Source organism: Bos grunniens, chromosome 8 (genome assembly GCF_055505025.1).
Source record: "Bos grunniens cultivar Pamir isolate PY7600 chromosome 8, Bosgru_T2T1.0, whole genome shotgun sequence".
NCBI classification, from domain to species: Eukaryota; Metazoa; Chordata; class Mammalia; order Artiodactyla; family Bovidae; genus Bos; species Bos grunniens.
In genome coordinates this window covers 4,300,695-4,325,251 of record NC_141172.1, presented here as the reverse complement: position 1 = coordinate 4,325,251, position 24,557 = coordinate 4,300,695, and the positions used below count along the sequence as shown (strand labels likewise).

The window sequence follows — 24,557 nt, the reverse complement described above, 5'->3', positions numbered from 1 at the left end:
CACGGCAGTGGGCATCGAGGCGCGGAGGGTGCAGTGGTGCCGGCCTGGAAGGCAGTGACGTGAAACAACTAGACTAAGAAAACTCCTGGCTACTTAAGGAGACTTATTACCTCCAACTTCCTCCCAGCGGCAGGTTTAAGGTAAGTCTCTCCTTTCCTAAGGATGATATCCCTCCCCCAAAGCCTTCAAGGGTTCAGACAGTTCCAGGACTCTTGTAATATTAGGAACGTCGCAGTGATCCCGCTTGAGCTCTTTGCCAGCGGCTGAGTGGCAAGCGCCTTAATGCATTTCGGGGCCAGGCACGCCTGGGCTGAGTCCTGGCTTCTGGACTTGATTTGAGCCAGCATCTTGGCCTCGTGAAGTTTGTTTTTACGTTTGAAAAACTGGGACCTATGCCCAATAAGGGTTTGAAAGTGCCGCTTCTAGCCCTGGTGAGCCTTATCGCTGTGTATTTGTCTTGGGGGAAATCCCCGTCATTTTTTCTCCCTAGAAACGCGGGATGTGATGGAACTCCCATCCCCTCTTTCCACGAAGTGTGGCTTCCTAGGCGACCCCCTTCCTCCCCTAACCGCCGATTCTGGGGTCTCCAAGTCCGTCCCTTCCGTCTCACAAGCGATTTGTTCCGAAATTTGCATTCTCCCACCCAGTGGGCGAGACCTGACCCTTGCATTCTTGCGACTGTGTTCCAGTCTATTATTACCCTCTCGCTGTACGTCTCAGAAGCCAACATTAGACGGCCCCACATTAGACGGTCCAAAAGGACCAGAACCTGCGCAAAAACCCAGACTCCTGATGCCAGTGGAGCAAGGTCTCCTATTCACCTGCCAAACGAGCCAGGCCCTACATGCATGACTAGGGGTCTTGGGAGTGGAAATGATGCAGTGGCTAGCTGGCCACAGGGACCAAGGGGCTACAACAACTGGCCCGTGGAAGAACCCAGGGATTTGGGTCCTAGGGAGCCGCCTAGGCTTGGGGTCCTTAGCCCCTCCCCCTGCCTTCACCCACGCAGAGAAGGGTACTGGGCCCCTCTTACCGCTTGCTGCTTCCAAAGGAATCCTGCATTGTGCGTCAGGCTCTTTTTAAATTTTTTTCACTAAGGAAAATTAAACATTTTGCATATATTTCCATAATGGTCAGGCCCTAATTACGCCCAGGAGGGTGCTGGGACCATGGAAGACGCTTGCAATTATACATAAAAAGAAAAAAAAATTAGTTTGGACCGTTGTAGAGTGTCCAGAACCAACAGGTTGGCCACTCGAATGGGGGCGCCTGAATCCATTCCAAAAAGGTAGCCTCTGTGTCACCTTGCAGTTGAGAGCTCGAGAGGCAATAGGTCAGTGAGATGGAGCTGCCTTTCTTGGACTCCTTCCTGGGCCCATATTTGGCCCGCACCACATTCAACTGGGACCCAGTAAAAATCTCTTAAGTTTGCAGACTTGGAAAGAGAGGAAGGTTGCCAGGCAACAGAATTGCGGAAACATCCTCTTGGTCACGTGAGATTTACTGCAGATCAGGAAGTTATCTAACTGCCAAAAATCTTCTGACTCCAGAACTCCAAATGTTGACTGTTTCTCACACCTCACCACCAGGGTCCAGGGTCTGCTTCCTTGGGCGTTATCCAAATTGCCTATTCCTTTTCGGCTTCAATCTACCCCCACCTGCCCAGTTGCATTTGGAGATGATTTCCTTTTCTCCATTCCGGAGACCATGTGGCTCCCATACTTACCTGGGCTGGCTCTTCCCCCACCCACCCTCCATAAGGGGAATTCCAGATCTCTTGAGGAGCGAAAGCCGGGTTGAGGAAGGGTCAGAAAAAGGAAGCGGAGCTCAAGTCCAGGCATGAAATATTATATTCTTCTCTGGTCCCTTTGATTCATTCCAGAAAAAAGTGCAACAGAAGAAGTAATTTTAATGTGCCCCCTCCCTTTTTTCTACTAACGCACTAATACCCAGTTCTGAGCCAGGTTCACGGCCAGAAAACTGGCCTTCTGTGGCCTTGGATCCCTGAAAGAGCTGGTAAAGATCTGAGCATACAGTAGGAGCTGGAACAATAGATCATGGTTGACAGACGGATGTTCCGAAGGAAAAGGAGCAGTTGTTTGAGAGCAACTGTAAATAAAGGTGGGCATGTGTGTAGCCTGTGCCTATCCAGTTAATTTCAAGCTCATAAATGAGATCGCCTCAGGTAGATCAGCTCCTACTTTCAACACAGCACCCAAACACAAGGGGGCCCACTCCAGCTGACCCACTGAATGGACAGGGCATCAGTGTGATTTCTGCTGACAGTGCACCTCTCCTGACCGGAGAGTCTCTAGGTGACCTGAGCCCGCCCGCCCGAGTTCACCCTCAGGCCAGCTTCACCCCAGACAACCAAGACCTTCCTGGAAGCCAAAGTGCATAAAGACCGTGCCTCGTGAAATTCACCCTAACTAATGGGGCACTCTGGCCCTGCTTGAGTACTTGCGATGACAGGTGGGGCAGGGATGCTGCAGCGGTGCCCTGGTCTTCCACTTCGGATCCCCCTTCTCTGAGCAGACGCTAACATGCTTGAGAACTGGGGCTTGATCATGACCAACTGGAGAGGCTATAGTGTCACCCACCTGGATGTTACCGTAGGCTAAGATAGTTTACTGTTCTCTTTTGGCTCTAACCTTCACCTTGAGTATTTGTAATTAACCACAGGCACCTACAAGAGAAGGCAATGGCAACCCACTCCAGTACTCTTGCCTGGCAAACCCCATGGACCGAGGAGCCTGGTAGGCTGCAGTCCATGAGGTCGCACAGAGTCGGACACGACTGAAGGGACTAAGCAGCAGCAGCAACAGGCGCCTACACAGTCCGCACACCCAGAAGTACTTGCAGAGACCCGGAAGTGGTGGGAGCTCTGATGCAGCTGCTCTTGTTGGCCAGCCCTCTCCGCTCCGCCCACTCTCGAGGTGCTGGGATTATTGAAGTCACTTCCGGGACTGCTCTGCCTCTGGGTCGCGGTGGGTGGCGGCCTGGCCCTCCCTATTGCCAGGAAGAGCCCTAGCGGATTTAGGGCTCCTAGAAGGTTACTGCACAGGTAGAGGGAGATAGAGGGAGGCAGTGGGAAGGAGGACTTGACAGTGGGCGCATGAGAGCCCATTTGGTAACTCCTAACTGGGTGTTAGGAGTTAGATGACTGGGTGACGCCTAACTCCTAACTGCCGTCGGTAGGACACCTTGGGTCCAGCCTGGCTGGTGTCCACGACGGGAGAGCCCGGGGCCGAGGGTGTCGGGGAAGCGACTCCATCCACGTGGCCGACCTGCCAGGGGCCTGTGGCCCAGCCTCGCCGTTTCCCTGTTTGTGGGTTCAGGCGCAGTTGGAGAAAGAATAATGTCTCTACTTTCAGGAAAAACATCAAAGACCGGGTCTGCACAATATGGAACACATATGGAAGGGCTCGGAGGGCCGGGCCTGCCAAAACACGTTTTGCAGGATTTTCCTCCTTTTTTTTTTTTTTTTTTTTTGTCCATCCCTGCCACACCCCCACTCTAGTCTACTTTTTTTTTTTCTCCCCCAAATGGGAGGGAGCCACGGGCTTGGGTTCCCCGGCAGTCGGGCTTTTGCTTGAGGCGGCTGCGGAAGATCCACAAGGACTTTGGGAAGGTGACTTTCACCCAGAAGGGGCTGTAGAAACCGCAGAGCCATGACTCCGCCAGGAGCCAGAGCAGAAGTGCCAGGTCGCTTTTAGCTTTTTACCTGGAAAAAGCAGGTGAGTTTCCTGCTGGTAAGCACTCCCTTAATGCCAAGTCACACCAGCTGAGTCCCAGGCCTGCCTTAGCGCATGGCTCCTGAGATAAGGGCAATTCAATACTTGAGTATTGAAGCGAAGGGCGGCCAGGAGCCTGCACACCTGGCTCCATTTTACTTTTTTATTTCTGTCTTGAGCGAGTTCACTTTCACTTTTCACTTTGACGCATTGGAGAAGGAAATGGCAACCCGCTCCAGTGTTCTTGCCTGGGGAATCCCAGGGACGGGGAAGCCTGGTGGGCTGCCGTCTATGGGGTCGCACAGAGTCAGACACTACTAAAATGACTTAGCAGCGGCAGCAGCAAACAAGATTTGGGGCTTCCTAGGTGACTAAGTCGGAGAAGGCAATGGCACCCCACTCCAGTACTCTTGCCTGAAAAATCCCATGGACGGAGGAGCCTGGTAGGCTGCAGTCCATGGGGTTGCTAAGAGTCAGACACAGTTAAGCGACTTCACTTTCATGCATTGAAGAAGGAAATGGCAACCCACTCCAGCGTTCTTGCCTAGAGAATCCCAAGGACGGGGGCACCTGGTGGGCTGCCGTCTATGGTGTCACACAGAGTCCGACAGGACTGAAGCGACTTAGCAGCCGCAGCAGGTGGCTTAGTGGTGGAGAATCCGCCTCCAGTGCAGGAGACGCCGGCTCGATCCCCGGGTACTGAAGATCCTCTGGAGAAAGACATGGCACCCACTCCAGATTCTTGCCTGGAAAATCCCGTGGGCAGAGGCGCCTGGCAGGCTGCAGTCCATGGGGTCACGAAAGACTCACACATGACTTAGGGACTAAACAACAACAAACAAGATTTATTTAACACATGCAAAGCTCCTCTTCCTCAACAGCTATTTTAACATTATTATTACTACTGGATAATAGTAACTATCACAGCTTTTTCAGTTACCTTGCCGAGAGAGGCATGGGACAATTGGCCCAAAGTTCAGGCCGTTTGCTTCAGGAATTTCTCAAGATAAAATCTCAGCATGCAAGGGGTCATTAAAATGATCTAGTTTCGGCTTCTGAATTTCCCTGAAAATGAGCTGAGACCTAACAAGATATCTACTTGCCCAGGGCACATACTAGGATGGAACTGGGGAACATGCTCTCTTTGACCTAACTGCCCCTCAGTTGAAGGACAAGCTGGGTAGTTTCTTCTCTCTTCGCTGCTGCTGCTGCTGCTGCTGCTAAGTCGCTTCAGTCGTGTCCGACTCTGAAGCAAAACTTAAAGTCAGCACCTGGTCACTTGTGCTGTGTTCTTTTAAAGATATCAACTCTGTTGTGTGAATTTTGAGCCCACAAGGACCTTTGGGACAAGGTTATAGTTCCTCTACTGAGGATACAGTGACAAGTCTCACTTGTTTTAGAGTGTTGAATTCAGTGTAAGAGACTTAGAAATCCATGATCAAATAAAAAAGCAACATAATAATTAACAAATTTATAAAGTAAAATCAATGTTAAGAAGTCATCCTTCTGCCTCACACACAGACTCCCAGATTATCAACAGTAGGGGCAGGTGGAAGAGCTAACAAAGGAGTTATTCACTATTAATGATAAGATGGTAAAGCTGCTCTTGCTTGCTTTGGGGAAGCACCTTCTAGATGTGAGATATGATGTGGGGGACTGTCTGCCATGTTGGAAATTAAGTCTGGGCGCTTTCTCCTGTTTCGATTGACCTTGATGAGCCTGGCTGGAATCCAGGAGTATGTAGTGCAACAAGCAGTTTCTCTGCACTGAAGCAGTCTCTGCCTCTATCACCTGCAGGCTGGGAGACCTTGACAACTTGGAGGCTGAAAGAACCCCACACGGCACTAGGGCTGAGGGGTGTCCCTCAGCAAAGACCTTACATCTGTGGGGATGGGCTGCCAGACCAGAAAACTACTCCTGGCTATTGTCCTGGAGCAAAGATACTCACCTTCCATGTTTGAGTCTGGCTGATTATGTAAGGTGTTCATTGCAACTCTAGCTAGAGCTCTCCAGCCCCTCCTTGTAAACCTCATCCTCAGGGTCCTGTTCTAGAACTTTTTCTCTGCTGATATGAAAAGCTCTCCCTGGGAGTCAGTCTAATCTAATCTCAGGAGTATCCCTGAGGTTGTTATAAGAACTAAATGAGAAAATCTAATAGTAAGTACCAGATGCATGTTAGCAGTTATTATCATCACTGTTATTATTTTTTAGCCATTCTATGGTCACAGATGATGTTGATGGCAGATTTTCCTACAATTCAAGCCTTTTCTAGGAGCGCTAGACTTGAATATCCAACCCTGTACAGGAGGGCATTTCCATATCCTAAGTAGATGTACTTAGATTTTAAAAATTTACCATTCTCAAGATGGAATATAGTTGTAGTCCCTTTTGCAACTCATCCTCTGGTCTAGTCTCTGTGAATGGCACTGATAATAGTCAGGGGCTAGGCCAGTAACCTGGCAACCATTGCCAGTTCCTCCTATTATCTTTCAAATCTGCTTTCTTCACCTACCCCCACCTCCTGCCTTAGTAATGACAGGTACTGACCGTGCCTACATCATTCCATCATTTCTCCTCCCGCCAGTGTGCACTTCAGTTTGTCCTCGAAGCAACCAGAGTCATCATTATATAATGTAATGTGATCATATCATTTTCCTACTGTAAATCTTTCGTTCACTTCCCACAAACTTTCAGGAAAATGTAAACGTGAGCATGTGATGCTCCTTACATAACATCTGTTTTCTCGTCACTTTCCCTTCTCACACGTGGAAGCCTGGCTCTGCTGAACGGTGATGGACACCAGTGGTTTTCTGCCTTCCTGTCTCCCCATGTGCTGTCTCCCTAGGCTGTGCACACCTCCTCCCTCCCCCACAAAGTAAAAGTGTGTCATTCTATTGGTCCTTCAGGATTCAGCCTGGGTGTCTTCTCTTTTAGGAAGTCTTCACTAAGCCTCAGGCTGATTACGGAGTTTATATTCTACAGGATTGTAATTTCTCTCTCTTCCGCCAAGTGTGCGTTCCCAAGGGCAGTAGAACAAGTCTTTAATCTTCATGGCCACGGTGCTTTACTGGTGTATAGAAAGTGTCCATCACATATTTGCTGAATATGAGAATGGCCTGGAACTAGAATAAATATATTTGGTTTTATAGCTGCTTTTATTCTGATTCGAAGCCATTCTCACTTTCAGTAAATATGTGATAGACACCAACACATTTTTCTCAAGCTGCAGGTTTTTCACCTGTAAAAGGGGACTAATGATGCCCCCTAATGTTGTGAGGATTAATGAAAAGTGAATGTAAAAGTCTGCTATAAAGTGTATAGCACGGTACCTGAGTCATTATAATAAATGCAAACCCACATCTCCATGCATGCACGTAACGTGTGCGTGTTAGATGCATCCATGTGTCTTTTGGTGCACCTGCATGCTTACTTGGAAAAACAGCTTCCAAAACCTTCACTGGTCTTGATCCCCCCTGAACAGACCTGCTGAAATAGGTGGGTAGATAATTTTGATAAGCAGTCCAGGTTTAATAGCAGTGCTGTCCAGTTACCAGTCCTATGAATTCATCACATCCATACACACAAATTCAAACAGTGCAAATTTATAGGGCACTGAACAGGTATTAGAATTCATTACAGCTTTTATTACGGCTGTTACTGCTTTTTCTACTAAAGCCTTTACGTTGAAAGCACTTCCCAGCCGGGCTTTTGTTTTATTTTCACATCAGTTACTGAACGTGTGGTTTTCCCAGTTTGCATGCCAAGGGGTCCGTTGGACAGCCCTTCCCTTTTCCAGTGCTCAGCTGGGTGGGTAGCAGAGCCTGTCGTCTTTCCGTTCCCGGAGGTCGATGGAGGAAGTTTGTGTAGAATAGGTAATCGGTAAAATCCGGCAGAACCCATGAAGGCGTAAATCGACCGGTGCTTGTTTATAATGCTTTGAGTTGCCACCATTATGTCTGCGCTTCGGGCCTGCCCTAATTGTGGAATCTGCTCTTCTAACGTCAGTAGCAGGGGAAATTCTTGGTCTTTCGTTTCCCAGGAGGGTAATTGCCTCTCCTTCCGCAGCGCGAGTTGCCAGCTGCCCGGCTGCCCCGGGGCTTTGAAGTGGGAGGCGCTCCGGGGCGCCTTGCCTCCTGGGTGCCCGCAGCCCCTCGCCCACCTCCTCGACCTCCTGCCTCCCGTTCTGCTCTGAGAAGCCAGGTGGCGCCAGCCCTTAAGCCCTGCCGGAGTGGAGGGCGCGGACTTGGAAGGAAGGCAGGCTGGGCTGGCGCTCCCTCCCCTGCGCACGCCTGGAGGGATACGAGGTGTCCTGTGTGCCACATGCAGCTTGGGGAATGGAAGTAATTAAAGCCGTGAGGTTTCTAGCTTTTCACGGTGTTTTCGGTGGGTTTTGATTTGGGGAAGGAGGGCGAGGAGTGGGGCAGGCCTGTTTCAGTCTCGCAGTATCCTGTGTCCGCCTGTGGTGCAGATGACGCGCGCACGCGCGCGGACAGGGTCGGAGACCTGGTGTCCTCAGCCAGGCATAACTGTGCTGAGTGACAGAGCCCTGAATGCAGGTCCTAAAGAGGCAGACCCAACCCAGCTGTGGAAGGAGGGCTTTGAGCTTCCCTCACAGGACAGCTGAGGGTCTGGCTCTATTAGGGAAGGCACACGTTTCAACTTTCAAACCCCATTCTTTATCCTTGAAGTGTTTCCAGTCTTTGAACTACTGTCATTTAACAGGGAGAAGAGAGAAACTCCATTATGCGATTATATAGATTTACTTGATTTAAACCAAACTTCATTGAACAGAAATGTTTGTTGAAACTTAGAAAATAACCACTTATCTGCTAATGAGAATTTAGCCATCTACACGTGCTGCTGTTTCAAATCATCGCCAAATTTTAAGTTAAGATGAATCCAATAAAAGTAATTTTTTGGTATTTATTGGAAAACTAGGAACACAGAGTTGGTATTATGGCCTGTAGCAATTTTAGAACTTTAACAGAAATGACAGTAACACATATGCAAACACACAGAGCTCTCAGCAATGCGGGTCATGATGACAGCGTGCTACTAATGCTGCCTTTTCTGTGATGCTGGTGGTGTGTTTGTTCCAGGGTGGACTTCAGAACAGTGTTTTTCATACTGCAGGTTGCTATCCATTAGTAATTCATGAAATGAGTAATGTGAAATTTGACTAGCAGTTTTAAAGTGGCATAGAAAAAGAAGTTTTCCCCATGTGTATGTATACATGTATACTGCGTCACAATGCGAAATATATTTCTTGTCATGGATTACATTAAAAAGTGAACGTGATGGTGGTAGAGAAATCCAAGGGCCCCATCCGTGTTATGCTCTTGGAGTTTGGGGTGCAAAGTTGGGGCTCCTGCTGCTCTGTGGTGAACTAGAGGGTATGTGCCCTCTTGCAGACCTGACACTGAGCATGATCCTCAGAGAAAATGAGATTGGGAGATGAGGATTCAGTTTTTCAAATCTCAGCACTGTGGGTTTTTTCCTGGTTATAAAAGTAATACATGATAAGAGATCATGTCAGACCTCAGGCCCCGGGAAAAAGATTGGCATGGAAGAGTGAGATGGACCCCCAGGGGGGAAGGTGGCAATGGGAAGATGGGGATATAGCAGAAGCCTGCTTATTCAGTCTGGGTGTGGAGGGGAGGGTATCTTATCTTAGCAGGGGAAGGTAGAAAGAAGAGTCTTAAACCAATTCTTAAACCAATTCCCAAGCTCGGGAACCGACCCTGGGGATGAGGAATGCTTCTGTCCCTGATCTTCCTCTCTGCCCCAGTGTCTAAGAGGAGCAGAGAGTACCCTGATTGAACCGTATGTACTAAAGGGCAGGTCTTGTGTGTTAAGAGTCAATCTCCTGTTTCCTGGTATAGGAGCCTGCCCTGTATGACACCAGGCATATCAACCAAGGTTCTCTTTTTCCACTCCAGATACTTGGATTGGTTATCTGAGCCAGACACACATTGGATGTGGCCTTCCTTCTCTGTCTTCCTTGCATTCATGCTGGTCATGACTTTAACCCTATCTCATGTGGTCAGCCAGAGGGAAAGAGGACATAGGCTTAGACTTTGGGGTAATGGACGCTAGCCCAGGCTCTATCTGAGCCTGACCCGGACCTCTGCTGAGGTATGTGCTGTGTTCACCACTGGTAATCTAGTGGGCCTTGTTTCTACTTTCTATTGCTCCAGAAATGCCTAATTTCCAACTGCAGGGGTTCTCAAACTTCAGGATGCAGCAGAATCAGCTGGAGGGCATTTTTAGGTTACAGATTACTGGGCTGCACTCCCACTTTGATGCACCAGGCCTGGGGTGCATTTCTAACAAGTTGCCAAGTGAAGCTGATGCTGCTGGCCCAGGACCAGACCTTGAGAACCAGTGGTCTGTAGACTCTTGGGAAGGGGGTTGGGGGAGAAGGTGACTGGCAGAGCAAGATGAAAGCCCTCCTGAGATCTTGTCCTTACCACCTTAATTCCATGAACCCTGCTCCACCCCCCGACCCCAAGCCAATCCCCTAACACTCAAGGCTACTGGGGCGATCAGATCTGGAGGAGGGTGACTCAGTAACACTGGCTCTGAGTGGTGTATCTGGGGACTCTCCATCTTGAGAGGACTCCGGAGGGTTCCAGACATCTTCCTCTTGGCAGGCCACTAAGAATGTGGATGACTGTCCCTGGAGGAGAGCCTTGCCCATGCCTGTGGTACTCCTTGTGCTGGGGACCCAGGGTACACGGTCTAGAATTCCCAGGACATCTGCAGCAAGAGGCAGGATGCAGGGCAGGTTCTGATAATGAAATGCATTCACATGGCATTTGAAAGGCAGACAAGAGGAAAATACTTGTCTTTCCTCAGCTGTGGGGGTGCCTAGGAGGGCTCTGGAAGGTGGGCGTTTGGGCAGTGGCCCCATCCCATTGCCAACTGCCTGTTCCCCAGCCTAGAGGGTGTGGGGGCTCTCATGGTGGCTGTTCCTCCAGCCCTTCTATGTCTACGCTACTTAAGAGACTGTATTTTTGATTTTCAGCCTGAGGCTAAACAACTAGTTACTTGAGCAAGTTGGCCTGGCTCAGTGTGAACTGGTTGCTAGATGGACGATGCGGATCCCAGCCACAGTGGGGCTGCTTCCTCTGTCTACCTTGCTGCCTAAGCCCCACCCTAACACCCTGAACCTGCAGATAGTATTCTGGATCTGATTCTCTGGCTCAGCAATTCTTCCTGAGCACAGGCAAGACTGAATCTGTCACTTACTAATTTTTTCCAGAAGGACTTGGTTGCTCTGCTACCGTCCCACTGCTCTTGGGCACAGTGCCTCTCCCTATAGGGGGAGACCTCCCCACTGTGCCATGCTCTGGTGTGAACCTGTGAACTGGCTCCTGCCAGTGAAGTGGGAGTGGGACTGACTGCCCTTGATCTTTAGTCCCTCTGACTGCAGGTCAGCCGTGATGCAGATAGAGGCGGCTCCCCACCCAGGGCCCCAAAATGATGATGCTGCTGCAGGAACCCAGGAGGGACATGGTGCTAACACTCTCAAAAAATACTAATTCTCTAGTAGTTAGTTGAGTTCTGTGAAGTAGTTGGGATTTTAGAGGCCTCATAGGTTGTACCTCTCACCCCAGCTAAGGTTTGGTCCAAAAGAGCCAGTGGTTCTTCCAGACACACCCATGGGCTAGGTCAGGAAAGGGCAGGGAGTTACTCCAAAGGCAGTCCTGTTACCTGAAAACTCTGGGGTGGGGAAATAGGGGTTTCCAAAGGGATTTCATGGCTGTAGAATTATATCACTCTCAGTATCTGAAAGGATTCGCCAGAAATAGAAATATAAGGAGAGGCTATAAACGCGTTAATTCTTGTCTCATTTTCATTCTTGCATATTTGAAGGCCTAGGGAGACCATTCAAGTGACGGATCAAGGCATTAAATAAAATTTTAAGCAACGGTAATCCTATCCAATAGAGTTTCAGCTCCTTACTAGGTGAACTGTGGCCGGAACATTAACAGGGTGGACTCTCTGCCAAGACATCCCTGGCTCCTCGTTAACTGAGGTCTGTGGCTCCCAGAACAGTGCTCTGCCCTGGCTGCCGAGACTCGGGAAACTGGGTTGTTTTGAAACCCAGTGCTCTTAATGAAGCAGTTCCTGGCCCTGAAATGTGCGGAAAAATATCTAAAAGTGCGACGAAAAACTGGTCTGTTGAAAAGCTAATGACCTTTCCAGGGTTGATTTTTAAATAACAGATTTGTTTTATTTGACACTTTGGTAAATGATTTAATAAAATATAACAAGGTCAGAGAAATCGCTCAGTGCATTTCATGTCCTGAAGCCTGGAATATCTGAACCCTGTGCTCGCAAACGAGCATCATTATTAGTGAAAATTTTGTTGTAAAATTTTGCATGGACCGTTTTGGAGTGTCAGACTTCTAGGCGCTATCACAGAGTTGGCAAGGTTCAAGAGATCTTTTTTTACTGACTTAATAACATTTTTCTTTATTGTCTCCATAATCACCTGCTTTATGAACTGTGGCTAGAGCAGATGTTGCAACTGGTAATTTTCTTAGAACCCAAATGCATTTATATTTTTCCATCTTTTGATTTTCATCATTTCTGGGAATTGTTAGTAGATGGAAAAAAAGAGAATACATTATAAACAATTCAAAACACTAAAAACAAAATTCCTTGGACCTTTTACAGATACCACACATGCAAATAAATGTGGCTTTGCATTCCAATGACATTTGAGTGGGGATTACATTTTCCTCATTAACCTCTTTCTTAACCAAACAGTATTGTTTTTCAAGTCTGTTTTATTGAAATCAAGTTTGACATTTTAAATTAATTCACATTGACTCAGTTCAAGTGAAGAGGCAGAATGTCTTCTTTTGATCCCAGTCATTTGTGCAGTCCTGGTTGAACTGTGCAAAGTAGGAATGCCTCCTGGTTTAGGATGAAATTGGGAGGTTGATTGTATTGCTTGCAAAATCAAAACATTAGGGTACTAAGTATGTTTTTTTCTCATCCTACTAAGGAGAGAGGTAGAAAAAGCAATCATGGATGCACACCTCAGATCTGAGGTGCTTATTTTCTGAAAGTGAAAGTGTTAGTTGCTCAGTCATGTCTGACTCTTTTTGACCCCATGGACTATAGCCTACCAGGCTCTTCTCTCCATGGGATTCCCCAGGCAAGAATACTGGATTGGGGTGCCATTTTCGCCTCCAGGGGATTTCCCAACCCAGGGATTGAACCCAGGTCTCCTGCATTGCAGGCAGATTCTTTATCATCTGAGCCACTGATGGCAAGCTATTTGTAAGATTAATATACTTACTTCTAATCGAAGAAGCACCCAATCTGTCTTCCTTTGGTCATAACCAGTGATTTCTCTGCTAATAAGTGGACTTAATTTGAAACAGTGGGAGTCTTCTCTTTTCTCCAGGAAAAGTCAACAGAGTTGTTTAGAAAGACTGCACAATTTCGGTAGGAAGAGAAATCTAACGAAGTTTTATTTAAACTTGTATAAACACTTAGGCATGTATCTGCAATTCTTGCCCTGACATAGAACAAAGGTATACATCATTTTCAGTGTTGATATTTGGCAGTAGATGGTGAAATATTTTGGAGTAGGAAATCACAACCCGCTCCAGTACTCTTTGCCTGGAAAATTCCATGGACAGAGGAGCCTGGTAGGCTACGGTTCATGAGGTCACAAAGAGTTGGACGCAACTGAGTGAGCATGCACACACGGTGAAATATTTGTGGGTATTTAGGTATTCTAAGTAAAATGAGAGAGGTTAAAATAAGTCTGGGTCTGAGACACGCACCAATTTTAGGAAACCCTGTAGCAGTTGTCTTCGCTCTGCTGTTTGTACTCTCTTGTTTTGTCAGGGTTTCTTTTTCATTCCTCCATCTTCTCATGCATTGTTTTTAGCTCCTATAATCCTAGCTCAAGATGGCATGAGTTAGAGTTGGAAAGAGAAGCAACAATAGTTTTCTTAGTGTCCACAGTTTCAGAACACACCCTTTCATGATATTTGACACCGTTTTGTACGTGTGTGCTTTCTCTAGTGGAAAATACATTATTGAGAGTTTGTCAGATGATACCGTATTGCAAAATGTTTGCAAAACTGAATTGTTGACAAAATGCATGTGATTCTGAAAGGGCCTGCTTGATTGAAAGCAGTTGATTTCAGCATGAGAATACTGCTCATTCTTTTCTGCTGTTTTTCTCTTTTGGATTTTACAAAGCATACCCCTGGACTTCTGCTGGCCACAGATAGCAGTTTCTACACTGATAACTTAGAACAGATTAGAGCTAAGGTTTCAGAACTCTCTATGCCTTCTACTCCTGGAGTGAGCATTCAGGAGAATTGCTCTCCTACGATCAACTCTGGAATCAATCTCCTATGACCAATTCATAGGAAGCTGAATTCCCCTGCATGCCCGCAGTGTCTCATACCACCTACTGAGTGGCGTAATCATGAGAGGGTAGTCCTAGCATGTGCTTTGGTCATCATGATACAACTGTGCCCTCAGTAGGTCCTTTGAGAGATGCTCATTCAGAACTGATTTGCTGTTCACACCTTAGCACCCAACCTGGCTGACACTTAGCCTATGTCTGCGAATGAAACTAGAATCAGTTCTGCCACTAATTATAATAGAAACAAGGCAATTCCATCATGAAAGCACAATAGCCTCATGAAAAATTGCATTTGAATACTTGGGGATAATAATTGGGATGTTTAAAAAAATTTTTAAGCCCCAAAAAGTAGTGTATGTGATATATGGTGAGAGAGAATTCTTCAAAAGTATAATGTATTTTACATCTCAGTTGTCTTTTGGCTAACAAAGAATTAGCATCCTGAAAACTGACCAAAGAAGGAGAAAAAATATTGTTATATTTTTTCATTTTCAATACACTTTGTCAAATTACTCTCTTAATTAATAAGGAAAACCATCCACAGCAGTGTAGTTCATCTTTATTTGGAATTTCAGAAAAGTTACTGTCCCCAGCTGTCTTCTGAACTTTTCAAAGAACTTTTTTGCTGTTGAGCTTCGTCTTGTTTAAAGATGTTAGAGCTGCATTGAAATTAATATCAACAATCAGAAAGTAATATCACAGTTCTGGTTGTCATTATCCTGTTTAGACATGCTAGAACTGGATTGCCTGTGTTAGCTTAATGGGTTAGAGAAAAGAAGCATTAAGATTCATCATGATGGGGGCTTCAACTACCCTGGCATTGCCAGATGCCTCATTTTCTAAGCTCAGAACAGCTGATAAATTCATAATTCACCTTAATTACTGTTCTCAGCCATATCTGGCTGTTAGAATTATCCCATAATTTTTTTTTAATGGGTAGGGTAGGCCCCACCCATTCTAATTAAAGCAGAATCTCTAGGAGTGGGGCCCCAGACATTGTTTGTTTGTTTTTTAAATGTCCCTGCCCCCAAGTGCGGAGAAGGCAGTGGCAACCCACTCCAGTACTCTTGCCTGGAAAATCCCATGGACGGAGGAGCCTGATAGGCTGTAGTCCATAGGGTCACCAAGAGTCAGACGTGACTGAGCGACTTCACTTTCACTTTTCACTTTCACGCATTGGAGAAGGAAATGGCAACCCACTCCAGTGTTCTTGCCTGGAGAATCCCAGGGACAGGGGAGCCTGGTGGGCTGCCGTCAGACACGACTGGAGCAACTTAGCAGCCCCCAAGTGATTCCAGTGTGCATCGAGGTTGAGAATCACTAACCCACATGATAATTCCATCTTTCAGAAGGGAGAGGATTAACACTCTGCTTCTAATTCTGGCCAACTCAGAGGCCCTGCATGGAAAATCAGAAGTGACAGGAATCCTGGAAGAGGGCCACCTGGCCATCAGAAAATTCCAGAGGGATGTGGTCACTGCCAGACACACTCAGTTAGTTTGAGTTTTAAAATATCTCAGGAAATTATAAAAGCTTGACTTTGACCCTTTGGTCTCCCCTGGTCTGAGAGTCCAAAAAGAAGCAGCGGAGAGTCCTCAGAATGAAATTCTGATGCTACAATTGTGAATGATCCAAAGCAAGGGCTGGGGGCCAAGGGGAAGAAGAGAAGAAAAGGGAAGGGGGCAGCCAAAAAGATTTACTATTTTTGTGTAGGAAGCTGGCTGCTGAGATCAGATATGTTTTTCAATAGTGTATATAAATGTGAAATATGATCTGAGAAACAAGCATGGATACAAAAAAATCTGTCAAGAACATGTGAGAAAAGAGTCAGAAAGACTAAATCCAGAAGGAGTCCACCATTCCCGATGATGAAGAGGGTCATTTGACAAAAAGCAACTTCGGGAGCCACACAGGGCTGGATGGCATTTCAGCCATGTTATGTCAGCAGGAAAGGCACAGGGTGACCACACCCTCAAACTGTTTCACACTTTAGAAAGGATGGGACAGAGTTTGGTTAAAAGGGGTTGAAGAATAAGATCACTTGAGAGCAAATGCTTGCTGACCTAAATAAGTTCAAACACTTGTATGGAAATAACAAACTGGAATATTAATATAATTTTCAGATGAAATTGCTTTAATCTTTAAAAATAAGAATGTAAGATGAGCCTGAGGACTGTTCCACATTTTTTTAAGAGGAAAGTAGAAAACACCTTTGAAGTATACACTCAAAGACCTGCTGATTCTTCAGTTCAGTAATTCTAGGACGTACTTTAAAATGCAATTTGAATACATGACTTGCCACATTAAATCATACCAATGATGTAGTTAACAGAGCAGAGACAAGGAATTATAACCTTTTAAATAATCGAATTCAAATTCAGAGGTTCAATAAAGAGAATTTTATAAAAGCTGAAAACCCTCTTGGAATAGTTAAATAATACATTACAACTGACCACCCCAAAACTCTGTGGCTTATAACACTATTAATTTGCTCACAATTCTGTTTTCCTGGGCCCAGCTGGCTAGTTTTGTCTGGTGTCCATCAGGCAGCTTCAGTCATCTTCAGCTAGACTGAGGCTGGATAGACCAGGACAGCTTCAGCCACATGTCTGGTGGTCATTGCTGGCTGCCAGCTGCACTACAGCTCTGCCTCAGGGGTGCAGGGCTCGTTTACATGGTGGCAGCCTTCCAAGAGAACAAGGGCAGAAGCTGCAAGGTCAAGGCTTACAGGTCACATACCATCACTTCTGCCTCATTCTGTTGCTCAGAGCAAGTCACAAGGCCAACCCAGACCAGGGGACAGGGAATCAGATAATACCCTTCAATGAGAGTTGTTGCAATTTGTATGTCTTATCTACCATTCTCTCCTCAGAGAAATGCTTCTACACTAATATGCAGGAAATAGTTTACTTTCAGGGGATCCACAGACCCTTGCAATCCATGTTAAGGGTCTTTATTCTAACCATTGGCCTACTTAAACAAGGAAATTAAAGTCCAAAGACACTAAGGACTGTTTGTATAGGACACAAGCATTGCAGAGTGGGCTGTCACATAAGTTTCATAACTCCCAAGCCTGTGCTATTTTCATCCTGCCCAGTTGATAATCACCTCATTATTATCGGAAGGGAATTTTAGTGATTTCAGAAGTCAACTTTGACTCCCAAATCTGGACAACAATTTTACTGAAATGTATACAGTAGAATGTAAGTATTGAATATTTGATCTTATATTCTACACGTACATCCAGGGAGGAAAATTGACTGGCTAAAATAGATGTGGGGATTGAATCTGCCTCCAGTGCAGGAGACTTGGGTTTGATCGCTGGGTCTGGAAGATCTCCTGGAGAAGGAAATGGCAATCCACTCCAGTATTCTTGCTTGGAGAATTCCATGGACAGAGGAGCCTAGTGGGTCCATGGGGTCACAAAGAGTCAGACATGACTGAGCAACTAACACTACACCACTATGCTATTATTTTATTAATTTGTAAACTGGCATAACTTTATAAGTTATGGGCAGTTCCTTACATGTGGTTCTTTTTTTACTGACAGCTGTTCTTTATGCTTCAACTTACTCATGATGAAAAGTTGATTACACAGATAATTTGAGATTAGCAAGATTCTTTTCACTTTTACACCATCTATTTTGAAATGCACTCATTAACAAAAACAACACATTTTCAGTTATATTGATATTTACCAGGCACTGTTACCATTCAAGTTTTTGTTTTTTCCTCATAAAGACAATTAAAGGGAAGTTGATGTGGTTTAAATTACTGCCTTTTGTTGTTGCCAGTGGATGACTTTATGTGAAAACTGCAGATTTTACTTAAAATTTATATTAACCATTAGTATTTTATTTATTATTTTATTTTTTGGTAAATTTGGCAGGTGGATCTGGTCCAGATGGATGGAGAGAAATGAATTAGTTTTGAAACATCTAATTTTCAGAAATTATTGACTCATGAAGTTATGGGTTTTTTTTTTTTTAAAAAAAAGCTTTTTATCATAAAATATTCAAGCATGAAGAGAAATAGTAAAAAGTACAATGGACACTCATAATCCCATACTTTTAATCCATAATTGTCATTATTTTGCCATCTTTGCTTCATCTGTGTTCTGTTGTTATTAGGCCATTTTAAAGTCAGTCACCCCCAAGCACTTCAGCATACATCCCCCCAAAATGAGAACATCCCCTTACATAATCCACTTAATAAGTTAATTCCCATACCTAGTCCATATTCAAATTGTAACCTGGGCTTTATAGAATTTTTTTTCCAATTTAGAATCCAATCAAAGAGCACATGTTGCAGTTGGTCTGTCTTCAGTTTCTTTTTATCCAAAATAGCACACACACACACCACTTTCCCATGCTCCTGACTTTTAGAAGAGGCCACGCCAGTTGTCTTTTAGAATGCCCTAATTCTGGGCTGTTTGGATTCTTTCTTCATGTGGTTTAACACATTCCTTCATGTTCAATATGTCCTGTAGAGTCTCTATGAGGCTCAGGTTACACATTTGAAGAATACTCCACACACGCGAGCATGTGCCGCATCGTGCGTGACGCCAGCTGGGCACTAAGCCTGGCCGCCACGCTATTACTGATGTCCGGTTTGACCCCTGAGTTAAGGTGATGATAGTCCCATCTCTCTCTATTTGTAAGGTGGGTTTTCTCTTTGTCAATTAGCAAATCATCAGTGGAGCCATGAAAATATCCAGTTCCCTAAAGTTAGTCTTTTTTTAAAGCATACCTCACTGTACTTTCTATTTTAATAAAGAATTATATTTGGTTTTTCAACACTTTCATTGAGTTGGTATATTCACTTAAAATTATGAAAACAAATCAATGTCTGCATTAAGCCAGTAGGTAATTATTCATTCTCTCCCTCCTGTCTTTGTCATTCTTGGCACCATTCTGGCTTTCAGTGGTCATGCATACCTGGGCTAGTACATTGGCCATCATTTGGTTCCCGGAGCTGAGTGTTATAGTTTCTTCATCCACTCTTGGTATTTTATGGTTGCTCCATGCCTGTGTTCAGACCTAGAGCAATGTAAACTGCTGTAGACCTGAATGACATGTCCTGAGTAATGAAATGAGATCCAGGCAGGACCCAGTGACCAAGAAGGTGGGCTTTCCTGAAGGTAAACGATGGCTGCTGGACTCTGACCATCAGTGAATTGAGCCACACACTGGATTTGAAATGGAGGTCCCTCAAAGTGACTTCTTTTTTTTTTCTAACAAGGTCAAAAGACATGAATGAAAGCATAGCAGTAACCAAACATGGGGGTATGAAGCCTAATTAGGAATAGAAAATGATTTCTAAAATCTGTGTCTGTTCATTCTCTTTCTTCATTTGTTTTTGTTTCACTCTCATCTGTGATCCATTTGCCTTTCGTCATCTTCTACCATGGCTTCTGCAAGAATATCCATCTTGAAATGTCCAGCACGGCTCGCACCCACTTCAAACATTGTTTAAAATCTCATTTATTATTTTGTACTGCGGTCTCACTTAAAAGCCAGGTTACTGAAGCTGCAGAGCACATACCTTTAATTCCCAGGGTTAGAAGGAGAAAGAGAGAGCGTGGGAGGAGGGGATGAGCTAAAGCTGTGAGACGTTCCACAACAGACATGCCAGGAAAATAAGAAAAGTCAGAAGCCTTACAGGCAACTAAAATCTCTAGATGCAAGGAAACTGGGAAGTGCTCAAACCTGGGCTCAGTAGAGTATAGAAATGTGATGAAGACCAGGACTGGTATTTTTTTTTTTTCCCCAACAAGAGGTTAGTTACTTAAGGACCACATTCCCAGGATTAGAAGGATTTGCCTGAATAGCCAAGGGAACACTTATCTGCAGTTGAACTAGTGAAATGAAGATGCGGATTCTGTGCAAGCTGCCTGTTACAGGAGACTATATTTAGAACTTGAAATTGGCACTGGGAATAATCATATTAGATTGATATGAGCAGATGAAAGCTATATTAAGTAGGAATTATGTTTTGCTAATTAGCTTAAATTTTCAGATACTAAAATCCAGGTGTTTGGGGGAGCCATTAGGGTTTAGCATTTCCTCTAAAGAAAAACAAACACAAGACCATGTGGGGACATCTCAGGCCAGGAACTTAATCATATTCATTCAGCTTGGTTCCTTCCTTCGTGCCCAAATAGAAAACAGGGACCTGCAGTAGAAAACTGGGCTTCTCTGGTGGCTCAGTAACAAAGAATCCACCTGCAATGCGGGAGATGTGGGTTCAGTCCCTGGGTCAGGAAGATCCCCTGGAGAAGGAAATGGCAACCCACTCCAACATTCTTGCCTGGGAAATCCCATGGACAGAGGAACCTAGTGGGCTATAGTCCATGGGGTTACAGAGAGTCAGAGACGACTTAGCGACTAAGCAAGAAATATATAACATTGCATTAGTTCTCAGGTGTACAGTAGAATGATTCAATATTTGTATATATTGCAAAATGCAATATATTGCAGAATAAGTTCAGTTAGCATCCATCAACATACACAGTTACAATTTTTAAAAATTTAACTATAGTTGATTTATAATATCATGTTAATTCCAGGTATAAAACTTCAGCTTCTTTTCCACTACAGATTATAAGATACTGAATACAATTCCCTGTGCTGTACAGTAGGACCTCGTTTATCCATTCTGTATATAATAGTTTGCATCTGCTAACTCCAAACTCCCAGGTCATCCCCCTCCTCTCTCCTTGGCAACCACAAGTCTGTTCTCTGTGTCTTGTTGAGTCTGTCTCTGTTTCACAGATACGCTGATTTGTGTCGTATTTTAGATTCCACATATAAGCGATATCACATGGTATTTGTCTTTCTCCTGTTGAGCTACTTAGTACGACAATCTCTAAGTCCATCTGTGTTACTGCAAATGACATTTCATTCTTTTTTGTCACTGAACAATATTCCATTGAATATTGGTCAAGATTATTGGTCTTCAATGACCAATTCATTGAATATTGCTCAAGAAAAGCTATGAAAAACATAGACAGCATATTAAAAAGCAAACAATACTTTGCCGACAAAGGTCTGTCTAGTCAAAGCTATGGTTTTTTCAGTAGTCATGTATGGATGTGAGAGTTGGACTATAAAGAACGCTGAACACCAAAGAACTGAGGCTTTTGAACAGGTGTTGGAGAAGACTCTTGAGAGTCCCTTGGACTGCAAGGAGATCAAACCAGTCAATCTTGAAGGAAATCAGTCCTTAATATTCATTGGAAGGACTGATGTTGAAGCTGAAACTCCAATACTTTGGCCACCTGATGCAAAGAACTGACTCATTGAAAAACACCCTAATGCTGGGAAAGATTGAAGGCAAGAGGAGAAGGGGACAACAGAGGATGAGATGGTTGAATGGCATCACTGACTCAATGGACATGAGTTTGAGCAAGCTCCGGGAGTTGGTGATGGACAGGGAAGCCTGGAGTGCTGCAGTCCATGGGATCGCAAAGAGTTGGACACGACTGAGCAACTGAACTGAACTGGGAACTGAATATTCCATTATATGTGTGTGTGTGTGTATTTGAATTATAGCTTTGTCTGGATATATGCCCAGGAGTGGGATTGCTGGATCATATAGTTTTAGGTTTTTGAGGACCTCCCTACTGTGCTCCATAGTGTCTGTACCAGTTTACATTCCCACCAACAGTGCAGAGGGTTCATTTTTATCCACTCCCTTGAGCTACTTCACTTTCACTTTCACTTTCCAGCATTTATTGTTTGTAGACTTTTTAGTGATGGCTGTTCTGACCAGTGTGAGGTGGTACCTCATTGTGATTTTAATTTTCTTCTAATAATGAGCTATGTTGAGCTTCTTTTCATGTGCCTATTGACCAACTATATGTCTGCAATTAAATAATACTCAGATTAATATCATTTTCTTGTAAGGAAAAAAGACAAAGCAAAAGATGCATTTCAATCAAGACGAAAAACTTTGGCTATACCTCCCCACAAACAAGAACACAAACAGGCAGCCGTCTAAGAGAAAATACATAAGAGTTGAATTGATAATTTTTTTTTAATTTATAAAATAAAAATTTTAAAGTCACTGACAGCACCAGATGGAGTCACAGGTGAAGGAAGACCAGCCACATTATTCTGGAGCTTCCATGCAGGAGTCCTTGCCTGCAGAGTCCCTGCACCAAGACACTCTTTACCTCTGGGTCCTTGCTATGTGTGGTTTGCAGCAGTTTCCGAGAGAGGGCCTCCTCAGCCCAAGAGCTGGGGAGCCTGACAGGGGACTCAGAACTCTCACTCCTCTGGGAGAAGCTCTGCAATATAATTATTTTCATTTGTGGGTCACCACCCTGCAGGTTTGGGGTTGAATTATATTGCACAAGTGCCCCTCCTACCATTTCACTGTGGCTTTTTTTGTGTTTGGATGTAGAATCTTGGTTTGGTAGGCTCCAGGCGTTTCTGTTCATGGTTGTTCAGTAGCTAGCTGTGATTTTGGTGTTTTTGTGAGGGCATGTGAGCTCAAGTCCTACTTCACCATCTTTTCTCTACCTCCATTCTAAAACTAACATGATGTTGTATGTCAGTTATATCTGGGGAAAAAATTAAAAAATCAACTTTACTTCCTAATTTATGTATTTGGCTGCCTCACCTGCTGGGCAGGACATTAATTCCTGGCTGACAGGATTGGGTTTCTCTCCTTTGGCGTCTGAACACCCTGCATCTGGCACAGCGCCTGGCACAAAATACATACTCAACTGAACATGTGCGCATGGTTGATAGATGATTTAATGAACTAGTTCAGTCCAGTTCAGTTCAGTCACTCAGTCGTGTCCGACTCTGTGACCCCATGAATCGCAGCACACCAGGCCTCCCTGTCCATCACCAACTCCCAGAGTCCACCCAAACTCATGTCCATCGAGTCGGTGATGCCATCCAGCCATCTCATCCTCTGGAAAAGACCCAGCATCAGGGTCTTTTCAAGTGAGTCAGCTCTTCTCATCAGGTGGCTAAAGTATTGGAGTTTCAGCTTCAACATCAGTCCTTCCAATGAACTGATCTCCTTTAGGATGGACTGGTGAAGTAGTTAAATAGTGGCTAATATATGTAGAATTGTTTTTGGTGAAACAATAGTTTTTCAGGGAACACTGAAAAGGCCAACTAATTTTCCCTTAAGATGGCTCATTGAATCTTCAAATGCTCTATAACTGTATACTTGAACTTATGTTGCAAGCATAATTTTTTAAAGTAAATCTATCAATACTCATTTAATCTTATAATTGAATCTCACTTGCTGTGATGGTTAATTTTTTGTGTCAGCTTGACCGGACCAAGGAGTGCCAGACATTTGGCCAAATGTGGTTCTGGGTGTGTGCGTCTGTGAGCAGGGTTGAGAATGAGATTCACATTTGAGTCAGTAGATTGAGGAACACAGTTGGCCCTCCCTCATGTGGGTGAGCCTCAACCAACCAGCTGAAGGCCTGAGTGGAAGAAAAAAGTCTTGACACTCCTGTGAGTGAGAGAGAACTCTTCCTCTCTGACCACCCTTGAGCTGCTATATCAGTTTTTTCTTGCTTTTGAACTAAAACCGAAACATCAGCTCTTTTGGGATGTCAGACCTGCCAGTTTTTAGACTGAGATCCTACCATCAACGTTTCTGGTTCTCAGGCCTTCAGATTTGGACAGGAACTGCATCAGTTCCCCTGGGTCCCCAGCTTCCTGCTGCAGATCTAATAACCTCAGCTTCCATGATGGTCTGAACCAGTTCTTTATAATAAACTTGTACGTACACACATGCATGCATGCACGTGTGTGTCCTGTTGGTTCTGCTTCTCTGGAGGACCCTGGCTAATACACCGGCAAAAGGAAATCTAGTTTTGTCAGGTTCAGCCATAAAGTATCACAAAACTTCACATAAAAATAATACTTCTAAAGTTAATGTACTGGAGCTGCAACTTGTAGAGGAAAGCATATACAATAAAGATAAAATATCCATGAGCAGCCAAGCATTAGACATTAAATTTTATTTTTCTCTTTTCCTCCTTAAAAGAAAGATTCTTCCATGATAAACTCTCCATATAACAAATGAAAGCTTTTGTTGAAATTAAGGAAGAAGCAGGGAAGAAAAGGAAGAAGCAGAGGTAGTAAGAGGTCAGTATGATTTCCACTTTCCAAAGTCATTTCCCACCCCCACCTCCAGGAGTTAGTGCCTCTCGTGAGCAGGGGCTTGCAGAAGCTACCAGGGTAACCAGGGCACTGCAGTAACCAGGCAAGTCAATCCAAAAACTGGTTTGCCTGATTTTTGTAAACTCTCAAATGGCCACAAAAACTTTTAAAATTGATGTTAAATACTCATTTGAGTATAAAATAGTGTCTTGTTGAGGGAGGGTTTGCTTAAGAAGAGACTGTTCCAGTTTTCATATTGAGCTGCCCTGTGGATGGGTG

The 24,557-nt window shown here is 44.7% G+C and overlaps 1 protein-coding gene and 1 long non-coding RNA gene across 5 annotated transcripts in view; one reads left to right on the top strand and one right to left on the bottom strand.

Moving 5' to 3' along the window:
• The window catches only part of LOC147366568 (uncharacterized), a 37,088-nt gene continuing 12,531 nt past the window's right edge, over window positions 1-24,557 (top strand). The window contains exon 1 of the long non-coding RNA XR_015169384.1: window positions 1-140. This is a non-coding gene — a long non-coding RNA (uncharacterized LOC147366568). The remainder of the gene's footprint in view (window positions 141-24,557) is intronic.
• SAP30 (Sin3A associated protein 30) overlaps window positions 14,682-24,557 on the bottom strand; it is a 109,989-nt gene continuing 100,113 nt past the window's right edge. For all 4 annotated transcript variants that reach the window (XR_015169380.1, XR_015169379.1, XR_015169376.1 and 1 more), the window contains one exon: window positions 14,682-14,798. The gene's annotated coding sequence lies outside the window, so the exon portion shown is untranslated. The remainder of the gene's footprint in view (window positions 14,799-24,557) is intronic.